This window comes from Sorex fumeus, unplaced genomic scaffold (genome assembly GCF_029834395.1).
Source record: "Sorex fumeus unplaced genomic scaffold, SorFum_2.1 ptg000098l, whole genome shotgun sequence".
NCBI lineage: Eukaryota > Metazoa > Chordata > Mammalia > Eulipotyphla > Soricidae > Sorex > Sorex fumeus.
The window spans coordinates 86,912,408-86,936,234 of NW_026606155.1; the positions used below are offsets into that span (position 1 = coordinate 86,912,408).

The following is a 23,827-nucleotide window of genomic DNA, read 5'->3' on the forward strand; positions in this document are numbered from 1 at the left end:
CAATTTCATACACAACTGTGCCTCATAAAATCATGTACTTAAGAATCAGCTTAACTAAAGAGATGAAAGACTGATACAAAAAAAAAAACACAAAATGCTAAAATATTAAAAGTGGACATGAGGAAATGGAGACACATTCCCTACTCATGGACTGGAAGAACTAACATCATCAAAATGGCATTGGTCCCCAAAACATTATACAGATTTAATGCAATCCCTATAAGGGTACACATATATCCATGACATTTTTCAAAGAAAGACTCCTAAAACCCATATGGATCTCTCTCTCTCTCTCTCTCTCTCTCTCTCTCTCTCTCTCTCTCTCTCTCTCTCTCACACACACACACACACACACACACACACACAGAGCCAAAGCAATCCCTGAGAAAAAGAAGATGTTGGGAGGCCATCACTTCCCCCAACTTCAAACTATTCTACAAAGTGGTAGTAATTCAAACAGTATGGTACCAGAATAAAGAGAGACCCTCAGATCAATGGAATAGAACTAAAAATCCAGGACAGACCCTCAGGTATATGTCCAGTTAATCTTTGATAAAGGAGCAAAAATATATGAAGTAGAACAAAGAAAGACTCTTCCATAAGTGGTTTTGGGAAAACCGGTTGGCCACATGAAAAAAAAAAAAAACTCAGTTTTCTTTCTAACACCATGCACAAAAGTCAATCAAAATGGATTAAAGACCTTGATATCAGATCTGAATCCATAAGGTACATAAAGGAAACACAGGCAGAACTCTCCACTGACACTGAAGCAAAAGGCATCTTTAAAGATGAAATGCCACTACCAATTAGACAAGTGAAAGCATCTGCACCTCAAAAGAAATAATGACCAGAATACAACGACAGCTAACCCATTAACCAATTAAGGGTTAATATCCAAAATATTAAAGCACTGGTAGAACTTTACAAGAATAAAATATCCAACCACGTTGAAAAACGGGAGAGGAGAGGGTTACGTGATAGTACAGCAGGCAGGGCGTTTGCAGGTTCAATTCCCAGCATTCCATATGGTCCCCTGAGCACCATCAGGAGTAATTCCTGAGTGCAAAGCCAGCAGGAACCCCTGTGCATAGCCAGGTGTGATCCAAAAAAAATGGGGAGAGGAGATGAACAAAAACTTACTCAAAGAAGAAATACAAATAAATGGCCAAAAGCACATGAAAAAATGCTTTTTATAACCACATATCAGGGAAATGCAAATCAAAACAATAGTGAGATATCACCTCACACCAGACACTTGTAATCATCTAAAAGAACCACCATCAATGCTGGCATGGATGCAGGGGAAAAGGGAACCACCTTCACAGCTGATGGCAATGTCGACTGGCCAAGCTTTTTGAAAAACAATATGGCTGTTCCCCCCAAATTGGGAATTGAGCTTCCCTCTGACCCAGCAATTCTACTCCTTATAATATTCCCCAAGGACCCAAAACAACTATGCAGAAAAAACACCTGCACTCCTATGTTCATTGCAGCAATATTTACAATAGCCAAAATCTGGAAACAACCCAAGTGCCCAAGAACAGATGACTGAATAAAGAAACTATGGTACATATATACTATGGAATACTACTCAGCCATAAGAAAAGATAAAAGTCATGCAATTTGCTGCTACATGGATGAATGTGAAGAAAGTCATGCTAAGTGAAATAAGAGGGAGAGAGACACAGAATGATCTCACACATACGCGGAATATAAAGAAACACAGTAGGGCTGAGAGAGTACAGCTAGTAGATTGCTCATAGATTGCTCGTCTTGCATACAGCCAACCCAGGTTCAATTCCCAGCATCTCATATGGTCCCCTGAGCCTGCCAGAGTAATCCTTGAGTGCAGATTCTGGAGTAAGCCCTGAGCACAGCTGGGAGTGATCCAGAAAAACAAAACAAAAAGAAACACAGTAGGAGAGTAAACAAAGCCAAAATGCAATAGAAATATAGAAATAAAGAGCTGGGAAACTGGTATTTATAAGATTCTTGCCACTCTGTGTGTGTGTGTGTGTGTGTGTGTGTGTGTGTGTGTGTGTGGTGTACGGGCAGGGGAGAGAGGGAGGGGGAGGGAGGAGGGAAGGTCACTGTGACAATGATAGAGGGAAGTGGTCACCCTGGACCAGGATTAGGTTCTGAGGTAAAATAACATGCATGATACACTATAAATAACAGTATTGTAGCCACAGTGCCTAAAAAAGGGGATGATGGGGGTGGGGGGGAGTAAAAAAGAAAACTGTCTTCTATAGAGGCAGGCTGGGGGGGGGGGTGGCGAGGTTGTGAGGGAAACTGGGGACACTGATAGAGGAAACTGGACACTGATGAAGGGATTAATGTTGGAACATTGTACATCTGAAACTCATGAATCATGAATAACTGTAATTCACAGATTCAATAAAAATAAATTTAAAAAGCTATATATGGCATATGTTAAGTGTTCATTTGCAAAAGAGTTTAAATTAGCTCCCAAATGTGTTTTGGCTTGGAAGTAAATTTTCAATACCCACCTACATAAAAGATTATAATGAATATCAAAAAAGAAATAATTTTTTGAATTTTTTAAATGTAGGAGTACTGCTATTTATTCAGCCACTGATTAGCTGATTGAATTGGGCATGAACCCCACCTTACTTTTTTTTTTTCATTTTTTATAATTTTATTTATTGAATCACCATGAGAGCAGTTACAAAGCTTTCGGGTTTAAGTCTCGGTCATACAATGAAACACCCATACCTTCACCAGTGTCCATTCTCCACCCCCCCAAAATCCCAGTATGCTCCCATCCCACCCCCTACCTGTGGGGCAGATGATTTCCACATTACTCTCTCTCTACTTTGATTACATTCAATATTTTGACAATAGACCCACCATTATCATTTGGGATTTTACCCCAACACTCATATCTGCTGAAAAGGCAACAGTAGACAATTTGTTTTCTATTGCTCGTTATGAATAACATATGATGTCGCATGGCTGCAGCAGTGGCCACATAATTTTGAAATTCCAAAATTTTAACAATTAAATCTGGAGGGATTTCTGCCAACGGGTGGCCTGAAGAGAGTAACCTACTGCACGGTCTGGACACATTTCTGCCAAAAACCACTGGGTTTCGAGATTTGTTTCTGAGTCTCTGGGATCATGGCCGTTAAGCAGCTTGATCAGGAGCCAGAGAGGCCGTCTGTGGGTGGCAACTTGGGGTCTTGTTGGGACGGGGAGGAAAGGGCTGGCTCCATCCTCATCCTGTGAGGCCCCACGTGTCTCATCGCTGCGGACCCAAATCTATCTGTCCAGTGTCCTCTGAAGGATGGCATCCACCAGGCTGCTAGGGGGAACAGGCCAAGGCACAAAACCTATTCCCACCTGGGGTGGCCCAGCACCCGTAACCTACTGCACAGAAAAGACGCATTTCTGCCAAAACCTGCTGGGTTTCGAGATTTGTTTCTGAGTCTCTGGGTCCATGACCATTAAGCAGTCCGATCAGGAACCTCCAAATATATAGCTGAGCTGGAGGTGGTTTGTGGGTGTGTTTCCCACATACCTAACTTTTGGCCATTTACTTTCTTGGTAAACTTTGCCCCAAGTTTTGGGGGGTCTGGCTAAAGGCACAGCAGCAATTTACTGTATCTGGAAGCCTGAAGGCGCCATCAGGCTGCTGATACACTCGCCTCACATGTACAGACTGACCTGCTGGTGGCACCATACCCCCTAATTTTTTGAATTTTTAAAACTAAAGACTCATACACTGCTGGTAGGAATATAACTTAAAAAATAAAGCTGAAGATATGCATATCCTAGCACAATAGCTGTGCTCAATAAATGGTAATCATTACCTTAACCATTAATGAGTCATATTTAGTATGTCATTTTTACATGCTTCTTAACCAGCAGAAAAAGAAATCCTCATATTCACAGACATAAGACTGTCCAAAAGAATTGCTATAGTGCTTGAATGTTGTGAAAGTAAATCACCATGTTTGCATGCTGGCCTAGAATTTTAACACATCTTATGACTACTACTTAACAAATTCATATAAAACATCAGCAAGAGAAAATTATTATTCTACAAGTCTGATCACAAATTTTAGCATTTGCATTGATATAATTTTTCTTTTAAACAGAAAAATTAGCTAATCAAAAACAAAGTTTAAAATATCAGTGCTACCCACTATTTATAGATTAGTTTAAATTAGCTCTCAAATGTGTTTTGACTTGAAGTAAATTTTCAATACCCACCTACATAAAGGAAGCTTTATTATAATGGATATCTGAATACTCATATACTGCAGATAGGAAATACCTTGGAAAATAAAGCTGAAGATATGCACATCATTTGGTCCTTTTTTCCTAACTATGTATCTCAAAATACACCTCTCTACATATCAGAAAAAATGGAAAGAATATTCACAGTCACACTATCCATAAATGCCAAAAAACTAGAAACTACCCAAATACCCTGCAAGAGAAAATTGAATAAATTGTGGCATGCATATATGATGAAATATTGCATTAGTTTCCTATTGCTGCCCTAAGAAACTACCACAGATTCTGTAGCAAAACAAAACAAACTTAAAATCTTACAGCTTGGAAACAAAGTCCAGTATTTTATAGGGATGTTAAAATTTGGTATCAGCAAGACTTTACTCCCTTTGGAAACCCAAGCAGAGACCCCACTTCCCTGCCTATTTCCAACTCCCAACGGCTGCACTATTGGGCTTGTGCCCATATCCTGCTATCTACTAGGCTTGCAACAATATTTTAAGGCTTCAACGTCTACATTCTTAATTTTTACACCTACAGACCAGCACTGGATTTATCGCAGATCCAGGGACCAGCAGCTATAACCAAGGCCAAGAGACCAATGATTTTCAACCTTCCTACATCTGTGGACCAGCACTGACCTGCGGACAAGTGTTTATACCACTGGTATTGTATCTTCAAATCCTCTTTTGTCTTTGTACATTAGATCCATCTGGACTGTAAAGGATTAGCATCCCATCTCAGAAGACCTAACTATATCTGCCATATAATATATTCACAGGTTTCAGGGATCAGAATGCAAATATATTTGGATTTTTTTATTCTACCTCTCACAATAAATACACTAATCATAAATTAAAAGGGAAAAAACTACTGCTACATTTAATTACATGGATCTCAGAGAACTTTTTTTTTTCTTTTTGAGTCTTGGAGCGATAGCACAGTGGTAGGGCATTTGCCTTACACGCAGCCAACGTGGACGACCCGAGTTCGATTCCTCCGCCCCTCTCGAGAGCCTGGCAAGCTACCGAGAGTATCTCGCCCGCACGGCAGAGCCTGGCAAGCTCCCTGTGACGTAGTCAATATGCCAAACACAGTAACAACAAAGTCTCCAATGGAGACGTTACTGGGCCCGCTCGAGCAAATCGATGAACAACGGGAGGGCCTTTACCTTTTTTGAGTCACACCTAGCGATGCTCAGGGGTTACTCCTGGTTCATGCATTAAGGAATTACTCCTGGCTGTGTTCAGGGGACCATATGGGATGCTGGGAATTGAACCCAGGTTCGCGTGCAAGGCAAACACCCTACCCGCTGTGCTATCACTCCAGCCCCTCAGAGAACATTTTTTAAAAATCAATTGAAAGTATAGACACAAGGACGGAGAGGTAGCTCAAAATGGTAAGACATAGCCCCAGCTTATCTAAGGCCTTGAGTTCAAGTCCTGGCTCTAAATGCCCCCCAACACCATCAGCTATAGCCTTTGACTCCAAAGATGTCTGGATATGATCCTGATTGCCCCCATCTCTGATACAACACAATCAGACTAACACTGCCAGAAGTAGTCTCTGGGAATGGACCCCTATTTCCCCAAGCATCACTGAGGGAGGATCCTAATGGGTTTTTTAATTTTTTTTGCTTTTTGGGTCACACCCAGTGATGCACAGGGGTTACTCCTGACTCTGCACTCAGGAAATACCCCTGGCAGTGCTCAGCAGACCATATGGGATGCTGGGAATCAAACCCGGGTGGGCCGCATGCAAGGCAAACGCCCTACCCACTGTACTATTGCTCCAGCTCCAAGGATCCTAATTTTTAAAAGTATACTAACAATAGTAAGTCCTTTCATATAGCACTTATAAATAAACAAAATTTATGTTCAAGATGGATGCAAATATATGTAATAAGGCTATATTTTTGTAAAAATGGATTTCTTTGAAGTGGGAATAAAATTAGGAAGGGTTTTGTGAGATGCTGGCAATGTCACATTTTCTAGGTCATGTGGTTTTATAATGATTCTTCAATTTATAAACAAAAATACACATAAGCTCTACAAATAAGCTGCATGATGAATAGCTCTTATAAAAAGAATAGTAATAGATAAGTTATATGAACCAGAGACAGTGAAAACAAGACACAAGGCAACAAACAACAACCTAGCCATGTGAGAGGTACTGAACGACAGTCCCATCTACAGGATGGAAAAAAGTCAGGTCAAAAACAAAAAAGGGCCAGAGCGACAGTAAGGCAGATAGTGTGCCTACCTGGTAGGCTGACCCAGGTTCAATCCCCAGCACCACATATGGTCCCCTGAGCCCACCAGGAGTGACCCCTAAATACAAAGCCAGTAGTAAGCCCTGAGCGCATCAAAGTATGGTCCAATAATAAAAAGTCAGTTACCCTAAGAATTGAACATGGGTCATAAATCCAATTTATTAAAAAAATACTCTTGACATAATGTCTTCATAATAGGCTATAAATTGAAAGTTCCATTCATCTTTGTATTGTCAGTACCTGCACATAATACGTATCTACCACAGAACAATCTTTCAATAACTGTTTAATGCAATGGATAAATAAATGAAATGTCTTTCATCTTCAATGCAGTTGAATAGAACTAATTCTGAAGCAAGTAACTGAGAGGTAATTTGAAAATTCAGTCATTGAAAAAATTCAGTCACTGCAAAAATTCACTGACTGCTGCCAATAAATAGAAGGATAACACAGTTTTGTGTTTTAATTTTAACCCATGGAATAAGAAAAACTAAATATTTATAAATATTTTAAATAATATATAACACAAAAACAAATTAATTAGTAATTCTCTGGGTTTGAAAAATAAAAAACAGGGTTCGGGTCTGGAGTGATAGTACAGTAGGTAGAACTGTAGGAACTCTTTCTTCCCTTGCAGATAACCTGGGTTCAATTCCCGGCATCCTATATGGTCCCCTAAGCCCTACAAGGAGTGATTCCTAGGTGTAGGGCCAAGAGTAAGCCCTGTAGTAGGTCTTATACCACCACCAAGTAGGTTACACCACCAGGCTGTGACCTAAAAACAAAACCACCTTTTCTTTGGTTTTGTTTTACATCAGGGAATGTAGTTTAGTGGTACAGTATAAGCGTGTATGTTTAGGAACCTGGGTTCAATTCCAAGTAGTAAGTAAAAGTAAAAGTAAAGGCCCTCCCGTTGATCATCGATTTTCTCGAGCGGGCCCAGTAACATCTCCATTGGAGACTTTGTTGTTACTGTGTTTGGCATATCGAATAATCTCGGTAGCTTGCCAGGCTCTCCGAGAGGGGCGGAGGAATCGAACTCGGGTCGGCCATGTTGGCTACTTGTAAGGCAAACGCCCTACCGCTGTGCTATCGCTCCAGCCCTATAAAGGTAAAGGCCCTCCCGTTGATCATGGATTTGCTCGAGCGGGCCCAGCAACGTCTCCATTGGAGACTTTGTTGTTACTGTGTCTGGCATATCGAATACTCTCGGTAGCTTGCCGGGCAATTCCAGGTATCACACAAAAAAAATTATGATCAAAGGTGAAAAATACTAAAAGTTGGGGTTGGAGAGACAATACAGGATGTAAGACAGTTGCCTTGCATATGGCTAAACCCAGTTTGATATTCAATACCACAGGATCCTCCTAAGTACAGCTCTGGATGTGTTCAAAAACCACTGGAGTAATCCAGGTAATCCCTAGCATTGCAAGGCCCAGCAGCACCACATATTCTTGGATCCCTGCACTGAACCTGTACAACTGGTGACAAAGAACTGCTAAAAGGGTGCCCAGGACTATTTGGAGACAACCTCCCCAAAATTATGTATATATATATCACTGTCACTGTCCTCCTGTTGTTCATCAATTTGTTCAAGCGAGCCCAGCAACGTCTCCATTTTGAGACTTGTTGTTACAGTGTTTGGCATATTGAATACATTATGGGTAGCTTGCCAAGCTTTGCCGTGCGGGTGAGATACTCTCGGTAGCTTGCGAGGCTCTCCGAGAGTAGTGGAGGAATCGAACCCGGCTGGGCCGGGCTGGCTGTGCACAAGGCAAACGCCCTACGGCTGTGCTATTGCTCCATATATATATATATGTGTGTGTGTGTGTGTGTGTGTGTGTGTGATATATATATATATATATATATATATATACATACATATATATCACTTGATCACTTGACATCCCATTATTCATTGATTTGCTCAAGCGGGCACCAGTAACATCTCCATTCATGCCTGTCGCGTACAATGTAGCCCAATGGCATCTGCTCATTCTAGGAACATGAAGAGCCTCAAATCGATCGTTCAGGGTCTTGACGAAGAAGTCTGACCATCTCATAGGTGGGCGGCCACATGATCTTTTGATGTCCCATGGAATCCAGTCAGTAATGGCTCTAGTCCAGCAGTCATCTCCAAATCTCATTACGTGTCCAGCCCATCTGATTTTCGACACCTTGGCAAATGAGACAGCATCCTTGATTCTTGACCGTCAATGAAGGTCGGAACTTCAGATTCTTTCTCTTATTTGAGTGAAGCGTGATACTCCAAGCATAGCTCTTTCGATTCCTCTTTGGGAGACTCGAATAGTGTTCTCATCATGTTTGCGTAGGGCCCAGGTCTTTGAGGCGTATGGTAATGCAGGAAGAACAGATGTGCCCGGAGACAGAGGTTCTTTGTCCTCTTAGCTATTTCTTCAACGTTCTTGAAGGAGTTCCAAGCCGCTCTCTTTCTCCTGCGCAACTCAGGTGCCAGGTCATTTGTCATGTTGACTTCTCGACCTAGGTACAAATAACTGTTGCATTCGGAGATGTTCGTCCCATTGATAGTGAATGGAAGGATTTAGCACAATCGACCATATCTACATGATAACCAAGCTCATTGAGGTTTCTCGGGAGTTCAAGACGCCACTCTGTCTAACGTTCATTGATTTAAAGAAGGCCTTTGATTTTGTTGAGACTGAAGCGGTCATCGAGGCCCTAGCCAAACAGGGAGTTCAAAGTCAATACATCAGGATCCTCCATGAGCTGTATTGTGGATTCACTACCAGGATCTCACCATTCTACAGGGATGTGATCATTGATGTCAAGAGGGCTTCAGCAGGGTGATACTATTTCACTGAAACTCTTCAGTGCCACCCGTGAGAACGTCATGCAACGACCGAAATGGGAAGGAATGGGAGTGAAGATAGACGGTCAGCAACTATACCACCTCCGCTTCGCTGATGACATCATTCTTATAACACCAAACATCAGCCAAGCAGCACAAATGCTAGCCGACTTCGACTGTAAGTGTGGAAGGGTCGGACTACAGCTGAATCTAACAAAGACAATGTTTATGAGAAATGGTCTCGTTCCTGACGTTCCATACATATATAAGTAAATAGCAAATTGTTAGACATAATACATATGACAAATCAAAAACTGTGAGGGCTTAATATAAACTAGATTTTATAAAAGTCAAGATTTATAGTGTCTCAGTACGCTGTACAATGGCCACAAGTTCCTCCCATTCCTAATATACTTTACTTTACAGGGAAGAGGCTGAATTTCTCTCCCTCCTAAAATTGTGGCTGGCCCTGTACCTAGTTATAACCAAAGAGAAATTATAAGCACAATGTATGCTTGTAGAATGTATGCTTGTAGAAATTATAAGCACAATGTATCCTGGTAGTGAATCCACAATACAGCTCATGGAGGATCCTGATGTATTGACTTTGAACTCCCTGTTTGGCTAGGGCCTCGATGACCGCTTCAGTCTCAACAAAATCAAAGGCCTTCTTTAAATCAATGAACGTTAGACAGAGCGGCGTCTTGAACTCCCGAGAAACCTCAATGAGCTTGGTTATCATGTGGATATGGTCGATTGTGCTAAATCCTTCCATTCACTATCAATGGGACGAACATCTCCGAATGCAACAGTTATTTGTACCTAGGTCGAGAAGTCAACATGACAAATGATGCTGCTCTTTGGCTTTGAAACCAGTGTCCCTTGAGTTTTATCACTTCTGAGCACTTCAAGGTCATGTACAGAGTTCTTCTGTCTCCCAGTTTTGAATCTTCATCCATCCATCCTCCTTTGCTGGAAGGAGGTGGGAGGACTCTCCAGGGGTTGACACCAGTTCTGTGCTGTGTCCACCATGGTAGATGGCATAAACATATGATAACCAAAAATTAATTTGTTGAGATTTTGTGAAGATACCCATGTTAGATGATAGTCTCGCATATTGCAGAGTGTCTCAGCTAAGCCCAAACTGAAAATCCACAGAATAATTAACTAAGGATTAATAAGTTATCTAAGCCTCTAAATTTTAAAGTGGTTTGTTCAAGGTAAAAGTTAACTAAGGAGGGGCTGGAGAGATAGCACAGCAGGTAGGGCATTTGCCTTGCACGCAGCCAACCCAGGTTCAATTCCCAGCATCCCATAGGGTCCCCTGAGCACCGCCAGGAGTGATTTCTGAGTGCAAAGCCAGGAGTAACCCCTGTGCATCACCAGGTGTGACCCAAAAAGAAAAAAAATGTTAACTAAGGAGGAACGCAAAGGCATGGAAAAACAAATGAACACAAAATGAGCATGAAAAAACAATGAAAAAAATTCTGAATGGAGAGAAAGAACACCCCAGATACACAGGTAAACTGGTTCAGCCTGTAAAAATCAGATTACAAAGAGGATAGAATTTATTATAAGTCAGTTGGCAAAAGGAATCAATGAAGGATGTCAGTGTAGAAGAAAATTTAACACATAAGTAAAGGAGGCCAGTTAGGAGACAAGTTGATGAAATAAAATTCTCTCTCCTAGATTCCGGAGAGAAGCTACATATCAGTGACTAAAAACAGAAACAGAAATTGTGCAGATAACCTAATGAATAGCAAAGAACTGCAAAATAATATATGGGAAAAAACCAAAGCAATGGTACAGCAAGTAGGGCTCCTGCCTTGCATGTGGAAAACCCAGGTTCAATTCCAGGTACCCCAGATGGTCCCCTGAGCACTGCCAGGAGTAATTTCTGAGAACAGAGCCAGGAGTAACCCCTGAGCGTCTCTGGGTGTGGTCCAAAAACAAAGCAAAAACAAAACAATAATAATAATAATAATAATAATAATAATAATATCTGGGGCTGGAGCGATAGCACAGCGGTAGGGCATTTGCCTTGCACGCAGCCAACATGACCGACCCTAGTTCAATTCCTCCGCCCCTCTTGGAGAGCCCGGCAAGCTACCGGGAGTATCTTGCCCACACGGCAGAGCCTGGCAAGCTACCCGTGATGTATTCGATATGCCAAACACAGTAACAACAAAGTCTCCAATGGAGACATTACTGGGCCCTCTCGAGCAAATCGATGAACAACGGGAGGACAGTGACACAGTGACAGTGACAATAATATGTGAGAAGGAGTGTGGCGAAAACTCTAAGGGCTAAGCATATGCCTTGCATGTACTGGATCTAGAATTTATCTCTGCCACCACAAGCCCTGAGTCAGACAGAGAGCTGGTCCTGTGCATCAATGCATCATCAGGCTGAACACTGAACCATCAGGCCCATACCACCAGGACAAGAATCAGCCCAAAGAAAACCTGGAACCCTGAGCACTACTTGGGAGGTTACGAATAATAACAACAAAATACAATTTTATACATGGAAATATATATTGAGTGGAATAAATACCAATTAAACACTGTGAAGAAATATTTACTGAATTAGAATATTCTGAAAAAGAAACTATCCAAAATTAAGCATATAGGGAAAAAGACAGAAAGCAGAAAGCAGGGAACCACTGAGCTATGGAATATTATAAAAAAAAATCTAACAACCATATAGCTGAAATTTCAGAAGGAAAGAACATAAAAGTTTGCTTACACTTTTATTTTGTTGTCAGTTACTGTAACCATAATGTCTTGTAAAGTTCCTCTCCACTTTAGCAGTTATTTTAATTTCTGGATACATTTATTGGGCCCAGAAAGATTTCATGCTGGAAAAAAAAAGAAGAACATCTCTGAAATTTACCCAATTTTTATAAAAATTAAAAATGCACTCAATACCCCCATTATAAGATAAAAGATCAGATGCTTTCAAAGTCATCATGATCTATTCTGTATCATGATCTAAATATCTGATCTAAATTTAAATATGTGATCTAAATTCAAAATATATTAGATGTACACTAGCTATCTCTACCTCAAAAGTTAAAGTAATACATTTTCACATTCTAAAACATTATCTAAATTATGGGGTGGGAGTGTTTTCTTTGTAATGCTAGAGATTAAACTCCTCTCTTGCACCTCTTGCACATAAGGCATACATTTTAACTAATAAACCACATCCTTAATCCCTAAATTGTTTTAAAACCAGCTGAGGCCTAGACACAAATAAGCTGAAGTACTGACACACAAAGATTACTCACCAGCTAAATTTTTTAAGACATCTAATAAATACTAATACAAATAAAATAGCCCTCAAGGGATTCTTTTCCTTCCATCTTTTTTTTTTTTTAAATGAGGGCATCCCTAAAGGGTTAATAAAGAACAACACACAAGCTTATTTGTGGAAATAACTATTTGCTGACACGAACAGAAAATTTAGTCACCACTCATATTGTGCCTTCTAAACTTTCACAGAAGCTAAATTATACTTCCAGAAGCATGCACTCTCTGTGATCAATAAATATATAAAAGAAAGTAAAAGAACTATTAAAAGTTAAGACACTTTATAAATGAATATGGTTACAATTACTGACAACTTAAAAAGAGTATAAACAAATATTTCTCCTTCCCTTGGCTACAAATACTAGCAACACATAAACAGATTCTTCCTATATAGGAGCGATAGCACAGCGGGTAGGGCATTCGCCTTACAAGCGGCCAACATGGCCGACCCGAGTTCGATTCCTCCGCCCCTCTCGGAGAGCCCGGCAAGCTACCGAGAGTATTCGATATGCCAGACACAGTAACAACAAAGTCTCCAATGGAGGCGTTACTGGGCACACTCGAGCAAATCGACGATCAACGGGAGGGCCTTTACCTTACCTTACCTATATAGGAAATACAATGTAACGTACATGGTAACAGCATAAGGAAACTAGACAAAACTACTTCCTGGTTAAAGTCTACCACAGCCAAATCAACCCGAAAAAGCAGTCTATCTTTTTCAGTCCTGCCATCAAGACAAATGAAAAAAAAAAGAAAGAAAAAGAAAGAAAATCAATACAGAATTTACTTTGTAATGATCTCCTTTGTAACAATCTTCTTTGTGACTGAACATTAAGTATTTGCATTCCCCTTTATAAAAACAGAAAACTAAGGCAAAGAAATATTATATAATCTAAGATCCTTTAATATGTTATAGTGGAGTGAAAACAGATTCAAGTCTTATCTAGATACAGAAATAAGTTTATACTTATTTTGTAAGCATTTAACTAAGAGATATTTAGACGAATTTAGCTATCTTAGCCCTATATTTTAAACCCAAAATTATGTACCAGAATACAGAGCATATATTTTTCTGACTTAAAAGTGCATGTATATTTTAAAGCTTAATTTATATTCATCTTTATGTTCAAATTGTATCCTAATTACTTATACATTTCATGACTCACCTTCATGACTTTTTTTTCCCAGTAACTCACTTAAGTTACTGGAAAAAAAAAAAGCTAGAGATTGTCTGGTACTTATCCTTACATATCTGGGCTATTGGTAATGCCTACTCCTAACTTCTGATGTTCAGAGAATATAAAACATCACACAAGAACTCTATCAGTAGCAGCCACACGACATCTCATACTCTATACCACTGATTACCAGGAGTAGCACACACTGGATAGGATGTAAGGTAGAAGGCAACCCATCCCAATTAAAAAAATGCTAGCCCACAAGGCTCAACCTGTAACATGTTAGTAATTTCTTAACAAGGGCTCAATACTCCAGGGTTGAGATATAACAATTTTCATACAATTTCTTCTAAGGAAAACTTTTTTGATCATTTTTAGAGAATTATTCATAACAAGCAATACAAAATAAAAATTATTCAGGGCCTGCTATTGGGGCAGGTTTGTGTGGTCGTTTGAAAAATTCAAAATAATGGTGATAGGATTGGTGTTGGAATATTAAATGTAATTAACTATTGTGAACAACCTTATAAAAGTGAAATTAAAATTTTTAAAAATGAACAAAGTATTACTAGGCTATAATAATCCAAAGTATAAAATATCCATAAATTCATAATAATAAAAATAGTTTAATGAAAAAAAAAAGAACTCTACCAGTGTTCAAGCAACTGCAAGCTGAAAGAACCCAAACTAGAAACCTATATTGTAAGGAGAGACAGACTTCTCTAAAAGTTCTCAAAGTACTTTTGAGATGGGGCTGGAGCAACAGCACAGCGGGTAGGGTGTTTGCCTTGCAGGCGGCAGACCCAAGTTCAATTCCCAGCATCCCATATGGTCCCTTGAGCACCGCCAGGTGTAGTTTCTGAGTGCATGAGCCAGGAGTAACCCCTGTGCATTGCCAGGTGTGACCCAAAAAGAAAAAAAAAAAGTACTTTTGAGAACCAGTGTTTTGAAAGGATCAGTCTAAAACTTTCAGGAATAGTGTGAACATTTCATGTTTTAAATTCAAAACCATTTATTTAAAATTACTGAGCTAAATATAGCCATGAGGCCATAATATAACCACTATGTAAATAGCATGAACCCTTATGTGTGATAAATAAAAGACTTTCTGAACCCACCTCCCACAGTTAGGTCTAATCTGTTACACAGATCATGTAGTAGTCTTCATTTTCCCTTCATAATACTTGGAACACTTGTAATTCCTTATTCTACAACTGTATGTGCCCTCTATGTTGCAAGCTATAAAAAGCGGTTATATCTTTTTAGGTGCTGGATTTCTAACCCCCAGCACATAAAATGGCAAATGCCTAAGAAATATTTCATGAATGAATGTATGAGGCTATTGCAATCACTCATAGGAGAGAGTTTAATTCAGAGAAGCTAAAGTGGTAATAGTAGAAATGAAGTAAAAGCAGGAGAAAGAGAAAACCAAAAATATGAGATTTTTGAGCTTTAGAGAATGATTTCATGGTGATACCTTCATTAACAGAATTAAACAAATGAAAAGCTGACTTTATTTGGACATGCTGAATATTTGAGGTGGTAGACGATTCCAGAAGAAATGAACTTCTTGTCTATTATCTATCATATAACTTAGCTTCCAGATGAGTTTTTCAAGTCAAACTTTACAAAAGGTAAAGTTCACATTTTCATTTTTATTCACTTTTTCTTAATTTCTTCCCCCATCTCTGCCTTATTGATCATTAGAAAATGCTGCCATAAGATGTTTTAGAAACTGAGAGGCCCAGCAGATCAAGAAAAAATTCAGGGGCAGGGGGGCATTTCCAGGCTTTTATGAGATGTAGAAAATTAAAAGATAAATATTACCAAAAATAGTGTTTAGATGATCATATGATTAGAAAAAGATGTAATGTAACCACTACTTTAATACGAAAGGCAATTACCTACAAACTTGTACAACATACAAGCAAATATGAGTTAAGCAGATTCCCAGTTAAAAATAGATGTAATGGAAAATAAATCCTAATTAAAATACTTAAAAAGCCACTATAATCTTTCAGCCCAAGCCACCATCTTTCAATAATACACCAAACCAAAAATCACAAAAGGAAAGAGGAGAGGCAATCATTGTCTTTTAGAAAATGAGTTATTCCTTTAGCCACACGTATGAAATTCTAAGAAAGGTGTTAGAGTAGACAGCAAGAGAACAAGCACTATCCAAAAAGGGATGTTCCACAAACATTATTTAAAAGTGGAAGAATCGAAGATGATACCTAACATTCAATAGGCAGTGCTATAAACAAACAAGTTCAAGGTTTGTTTTGATTTTTATTTTGTTTTTTGTTTTTTGCTTTTTGGGTCACACCCAGCGATACTCAGGGGTCACTCCTGGATCTGCACTCAGGAATTACTCCTGACAGTGCTTGGGGGACCATATGGGATGCTGCGAATCGAACCTGGGTCAGCTGCGTGCAAGGCATATGCCCTACCTGCTACGCTATCGCTCCAGCCGGTTTTCATTTTTAATTGAATCATCTTGAGATACACAGTTACAAAGTTGTTCATGAGTGGGTTTCAGTCATACAATGTTCCAACACCCATTCTTTCACCAATGTATATTACCCCTCATCAATGTCCCCAGCTTCTCTATGCCCCTCCCCCCTTCCCCCACCCTTCTCATTTCTTCTTCTCTCCTTCTCTTTCCTTTTGGGAATTATGGTTTGCAATGCAGATACTAAAAGGTAATCAAATATATCCCTTTATCTACTTTCAGTATTCAGTTATTTTCCAGAGTGATTATTTCCAACTATCACTGTCATAGTGGGCCCTTCTCTATCCTAACTACAATCTCAAAGTTCTTGCCACCAAAAGTAGTATGTAATATTGAGTATTTTAAGCATCCTCAGAGTAGAGATGCTTTCCTGAAACCTACAGGTAGGAGAAGGGGGAAGAAAGGGAGAACGATTAAAAAAAAAATCAACCCAAGAAGCCCATTTCCTCTCATCTTTTTGGTTTGCTTGTTCTGTTTGGAGAGCTCAATAGGGAGCGCTCAGGGCTTACTCCTGGCTCTATTCTCAGGGATCAGATCACTCCTGGCCAACCTAGGGGACCATATAGAGTGCCAGGAACTGAATCCGGGTAGGCTGTGTGCAAGGCAAGTGCCTTTCCCACTGTACTTACTATCATTCAGACTCCAAGCTGGTTCCCTCTAGATGAGAATACTTTTTTGTCTTGAGGGGCCTTCCCAGTGGGGTGGGGCAGACTGGGGATACATTTGGCAGTGTTCAAGGAATCTTGTGGTAACAAGGATTGAACCCCGGACCTCATGAATTCAAGGCATGTGTTTCAGCCCTTTGAGCTATTTCCCCAGTGCCAAGCAGCACACTTTGTGAGAAACAAGGAGAGGGAGCCTGAGCTACAGAAATTCATCCCCAGTTAATGTTGGGGCACAGATACTAAGTTTAAAGCAACAATGACTGTGAGACTAGCAGCCCGAGAGGGCACCCAGTCTACCAGGATGGTTATGGTGGCCCCTGATGGGCAGGTTCTTCTTCTTGGGTCTTAGCCCTTCCAGCATGGTTGGTTGAGAATCACTGGAAATGTCCCCTGGACCTTCTGAGAACCCCTTATGGGTCCACTCCCAAGAATATGTGAAACAGTACAAATAGATTTATTTTTTTTAATCTATAGTGAAGCCATCCTTCAACAACAAGTAACCTGAGAGCTCCAACTATATATTGAAACTTACTTTACAAAATCTTAAGAACAGCAAAAAATATATATGTCTAGACGATTTTGAACAGTGTGCTTAAATTGAAGACTGTTTTGTCCCACCTATAAAAGGGTTTTCCTAATGAATTTTTTTTCTTTCTTTCCTTTTTTTTTGTAATTGAGGAAAGAAGCCACAGTCTCCATTAGTTCCTAAAGACGATTTCACTTTGCTGGGGCCAGGTTGATGGTACAGCAGGTAAGGTATTTCCTTGCACGTAGCTAACCTGGGTTCAATCCTTGGCTTCCCATATGGTCCCCAGAGCACTGCCAGGAGTGATCCTAACTGAACACAGAGCAAGGAATAACCTCTGAGCATTGTAGGATGTGGCCCAAAAAACAAAAGCACAGATTATTTTACTTTGTTAATCAATTTTGTCCCACAGGCTTAACAGCGTCATTAACAGCATTATTATATATAATCTTTTAAAGCAACAAACAAACATTGAATAGTTTCTGAGGATTAGTAAAACCTTAACTGGGAGTCTTTCATGAATCACAATCAAGTCCTTTCTGTCTCTCTTTCACAGAAAATATTCTCTCTCTCCTCTCTCTCTCTTTCTCTTTCTCTCTCTCTCTCTTTCTCTCTCACACACACATACACACACCACACATACACATGAACTGCAATCAGATTGTCACACACATGAATTTCAATCAGGTTATCACAAAAATACATTACTTTCCAAAGTTACAAAATGTATATAGAATTGCAAATCCAAATCAGAGTTAAATTTAAAACATATAGGGTATGGCATTTGCCTTGCACATGACCAACCCAGGTTCAACTAGCATCCTATATGGTTCCTCCAAGCAACACCAGGAGTAATCCCTGAGTGCAGAGCCACAAGTAACCCCTGAGCATCGCGGTGACCCAAAAAGCAAAAGCAAATAATAACAATTAAAAAATAAAGTACATGGGGCTGGAGCAATAGCACAGCGGGTAGGACGTTTGCCTTGCACGCAGCTGACCAAGGTTCGATTCCCAGCATCCCATATGGTCCCCCAAGCACTGTCAGGAGTAATTCCTGAGTGCATGAACCAGGAGTAACTCCTGTGCATCGCTGGGTGTGACCCAAAAAGCAAAAAAAAAAGTACATGACCATAGCAAATGCATCTCTGTAAACTTGCTTACAATAAAAAGTCAACAATATATCACTACTTGAGGCTGTAGCAATAGTATGTGGGTAGGGCATTTGCCTTGCATACACTGACCCCATGTTCGATCCCCAGCATGCCAGATGTCTCCTCAGCACTGCCACACTGCCAGGAGTAATTCCTGAATGCAGAGTCAGGAGTAACCCCTGAGTGTTGCCAGGTGTGACTATATATATATATATATATATATATATATATATATATGTATATATACACATATATACCACTAATTGTTACATTTCAGTGCACTTTTAGATGTCAAGTATCCTCAAAAGTTGTTGGAATTACACAAACTTCACTTTAAAAAAGGAGGTTTTTGTGTTACATCTGGAGCTGCCTTCAGCAAGAGGATCAACAGGGGTGGGTCTGCATGCAAAGCAGGCAACCCAAACCCTGAACTCTCTGGCCCACAAACTTTATTTTATCATTGCTTTCAAAAGTATCTGAAGCTCTATAATAGAAAACAAGCTCGAACTATGATTTCCTGAGGCCTGACAGGTATTTAAAAAGTAAAAAAATAATAATCTTAAATCTGATTGTATTAACAGAGAATTCACTACATGTATAAAACAGTTACAGATGCTAAGCAAGATATATCAATCTTGTAAGCCCCATACCAATGAGAAAAACTGTTTCAAGTAGCTATGATAAATTAAACTAATGAAGTTGTGGCCTTCACTCTCTTCTATGCATCTAAAACTGAAAGAGGAAAAAGAAAATTCTAATTTTCTATCATGAAATAAACAATAAAAAGAAACCTTCCTTTATACATGTTTCAAACATCCCATTTAGTGTCTGAATAAAAACGCAGCATAAAGGAAAACAAACTTCTAAATTATTGATTCCTTTCAGTATATTTCCATTTTGGACAGATTACAATATGGCATTCAAAACCACACACATTATTTGAAAAAAGTTTAGATAAATTCTAAAGGTAAGTCATAAATAATATTTGACATCATTACTACTTCTTTATTTAAAAAAAAGAAGAAATCAGGCAATGGCATTCAATTCCCTCAGTACTTTAAAATCAATCTCTCCTCTCTCTCTTCCCGGTAAATGCATGCCCACTCCTTTTAGTTGAAAGAAAACATCAAACACGCGTTTGTGATCTAGAAAATCAGTGCTTAAAAACCAGTGCAACTGTTTTCCATGGCACAGAATCTAGAGCGGTAACAAAACAGCAGATCGTCAAGGGTGTGCGTGTGTGTGTGGGTGTGTGTGTATGTGCCCATTCATAATAACGTGAGCCTCACCCCACACACAAAAGCTCGATTCCTACTAAGTACTAAAACACCTTCACGTGACCAACCGGCTATTATAAAGTTGACCTCTTTAACGTTCAAACAAAGAACAATAATTTCCGAGGCCAGGAACGAGAAGAATTAATGCCGGGATGGCTGCCACCTAGCAACTCTCATTGAAAACAAAGTACAACTCAATGTCATCGTTTACCTCCAATATTGCCACTACTGAAACAAAATAAACTTGGCTGTGGGATAAAGCACCCCGGCATGGGAAGGATGATTTACTTCATGGAACAGTGCATGTGCATGGAGTCTTTTGTCCCTCCCACCGCATCCCAGGTGCCAAGTGAATCGGTAATCGAAGCAAAAAGGCGGACAAGCCCCTCAGGTCATTGCTTGGCACTCCAAGCACCAGAAAGTCGTGGCCTCCGTGGCAGTGACTATACAACAAACGGGTTCTAGTATATTTCGGCGGAGGGTGTGTGTGTGTGTGTGTGTGTGTGTGTGTGTGTGTTGGGGGGGGGGGGGCTCGGTGTGCGTGTGTGCGGTGTGTGTGTGGGGGGGGGGGGCCTCAGTGGGAAAGCGGCGCTCGGTAGCTCGATATGGCCCGAGACCAGCCTGGGTTCAGTCCTGGTACCAGCAGCAGCCTGGATCCAAGTGTTGCTATGTGGGTCACCCAGAGCGAGAGAAGCTTCGTGACCCTGCAAGTTCCGGGACGACACTCAATGCTTGCGAGCAAAAGCCCTTGGGGAAAAAAACCACGGAGCTCGTGGCCGTCTCCGAGACCTAGTGAGTGAGTGTGGCACGAGCCCAGGGCGTGGGCGGCGACCGCGGAGCCTCGGGTACCCCTCCTCGCCGCGCCAGAGTCGGTCACTCTGCTCCGGGTGCGGCAGGCGGCGGCGGTCAGGACTGCGGGAGGGCGGGGCCCGGGTCTCTCCGAACGGAGCCCAGAGGGGTTTTTTAGGGGGGGTGTGTCCTACCTGGGCCGGGCCGACGCAGAGATTTCGGGCAGAGGGCTAGGGTCCAGCTCAGGGCCGGGACCGGCAGACGTCAACCCTCGGCAGGAACGGCCGCCGCCGCCTGCCCATCCCCCGCCGCCCAGTGCGGCGGGACCCGAGCACGGCTTTCAGGGCCCGCGGGCTCGCCGGTTCCCTCGGGCACCGTTCGCGTCTACTGCCGGCGGCGGCGGCGGCTGCTGCTGCCGCTGTTAGTGCCGCTGCAGGCCACCCCCAGCCGCTGCTCTCGTGCCAGCCCCTGCTCCTCCTCCTGCCGCCGCCGCCGCCGCCGCGTCCCCACCGCTCCCATCGCCGCTGCGGCGACTACTGCAGCGCCCGCTGACCCGACCCGACGTTATTCTCCCCCTTCGCAACCCCGGGCACAGCCTAGCCCACCTGCCTTGCCAGGGCGCACGCCCACCTTTCCACCACGGGTGCTGATTGGAGAGCGCGTACCAAGCCCGCCACGTCGGTTGGTCGACTCCATTGCCTATCACGAAGGAGGCGGAGACTCCGGCCGAGAGCGTCTCCGCCCCCGTCCCCCCCACCGGAGAGTTGCCGCTATCTTCAGGTTTGCCTGAGAGGGCGAGGTACCGGGAAGGGAGCATCACAATGGCAGTGCGCGTGCGCACGGGGATTCTGGGCCTCGTAGTTCCAGCCCCGCCGCAAACGCCCGCCCTTCGCCAGACACAAGTCGGGCTTCGGAGCCCTGCTCGCTCCGCCTGGCTCTTCTGGGAGCTTGCTTCTAGAGACGTGGTTGACTCCAGGGGTGGGCTTTTCAGAGGGAGATCGAAAGTGCCCTTTCGCCCTACGAATCCGCGCACCCTGGTGTAGCAAGTCACCACGAAGGGGCCCACGTCTTGAGGTCATACCACCGCCTGGGAACCCGCGCTACCAGGATCTGGCAGATCTGCGCTGTCCCCAGGAGCGCCTAACGAGGAAGCTCATCACCCCTGGGGTCCCTGGGAGAGGCCTAGAGGTGTAAGAGAAACGAAGACAGACCCCGTTAAGTGTTGTCAGCCTGGAGCTTGGTTTTCACAACCCACGAAGAATGAGGTTCCCTCTTCCAGAATAGGTTTCAGTGAGGGGCTCCAGAGAGACCCTTCTGCGAGTCTTGAGCAAGAGGACGCGGGAGTCCTTGGAAGATTTTTAAAGAAAAGCAAAGAGGGCGGAGCAATGTGATTGCTGGCGTCGGATACCTTTCCACTTGGTATTGTGCCCAGCTTGAGACTGGAGCGGTGGTACAGCGGGTAGGGCGTTTGCCTTGCACGCAGTGCACCCGGGTTCGATCTCCAACGTCCCATATGGTCCTCTGAGCCTCACTAGAAATGGTCCCTGGGCGCAGAACCAGGAGTCAGCCCTGACCACCGCCCGGTGTGCCCCCCAAACTAAAATAATAAGTTTGTCTAGCTCTTAGATGAAAAAGAAACTGCTCCCAAACTTAACCATCTCAAACTCAGAGGTTGAACAATTCCCCTCCAAAACTATAAAACCAATTGACTGAACCCAAACACAAGCCACCTGAGTCCAGATTTTGTGGTTAGTTTCGTTCTTTTTATATAATAAACAGTGATTTTTAGAAGCCTGCGATAAGAAGATGCAAAGAATTATAAGGCTCATTTTAAGGTTGCCTTTTTCTTTTTTTCCTCAAAAGACATCTTGAAGTAAAACCGATTAAGGATATAGAAGGGGTAAAGATGGATGCTATATTCAATCTCAGAACTGTTGTTGAATCTGTTTCTTCTTATTCAGGAAATGACACTGTCCCTATACATTCTTTTTTAAAAATAAAACAGCAGGCACCTCTACTGCCGGTCATGGGTCATGTCCAGATCCCTGAATTAAAAAGCAGGACTAAATGTACATTAAAGACAATTGATGATGCAGCTCATCTTGTTCCATTCAGATTTAGAGAAGTTGCCAAATTGTGTTCTTTCTGCTGATTAAAACCACAAGTTACTTTTTTCATTACTTTGCCTAACAATATAGTGCACCCCAGAGTATTGGTCAGGCAAATCATTTTAATTCCTTTGATTTAGGGTTTCTGTAAATGCTTTTTTGTTCCCTCTTCCCTCCATTTGTTGTTTTAATGTGTGGGGGGGGGGGGGATCACACACTTGGTTGTGGGAGTACATTATACATCTGGCTGATCGGTGCACAACTGATTTTGGGGATTCACCCACAGTCTCACATTCAGTGAGGTGGGGCAAGGCAGACCTTACACCTGAGAAAACTGGTGCTATACCATTGAGCCACACAGCCCAGCCCTCTCTACTCTCCTTCAAAATGAAAGAAATAGGCCAAGGATGTGGCTTGGTGATACAGCACTTTCCTAGGTTCGATCCCTGGTTCCACAAAAATAAAAAATAAACAAGTTGACAGGGAAATGTTTAGATTCATTGACATGACACCTAGAAATATTTCCAGTAACTAATTCTCTAAAAAGAGTGTTATTCACTTAGCAATATAGTGCATCTGTTTTAAAACTACCCAGATATAATCTCTATGATCATGGGTAAGGGTTTCATGAATTACTTCTCCAAAGAAGTAACATTTTGTTTATTTTACATGAGTAGGGGGAAAATGAGTGAGTAGGTAGATTTGATTCTCCAAATCAGTGTTTCAACTGGGAGTCATGCACCTCCCTATGGGACCCCAGAATATTTCAAGGGGAGCACAACGGAGAAAATTCCATAATAGGAGCCCATGGCACAAGACTAGGGAGCTAACTAGTAGGAAATGGGATCACAAGCAGAAAACACGAACAGAAGGGGGCCAATTTTGGGGGGAAATCTGAAAAACATTGCTCCAAATGCTGGGGAAGTTATTTTATGATAGCCT

The 23,827-nt window shown here is 41.8% G+C and overlaps 1 protein-coding gene across 1 annotated transcript in view; it reads right to left on the reverse strand.

Moving 5' to 3' along the window:
* The window catches only part of TTBK2 (tau tubulin kinase 2), a 137,664-nt gene extending 116,304 nt beyond the window's left edge, over positions 1 to 21,360 (reverse strand). The window contains exons 1-2 of the mRNA XM_056134271.1: positions 20,972 to 21,360; positions 12,111 to 12,222 (exon numbers count right to left, since the gene is read on the reverse strand). The gene's annotated coding sequence lies outside the window, so the exon portion shown is untranslated. The remainder of the gene's footprint in view (positions 1 to 12,110; positions 12,223 to 20,971) is intronic.
* Positions 21,361 to 23,827: the final 2,467 nt, after the last annotated feature.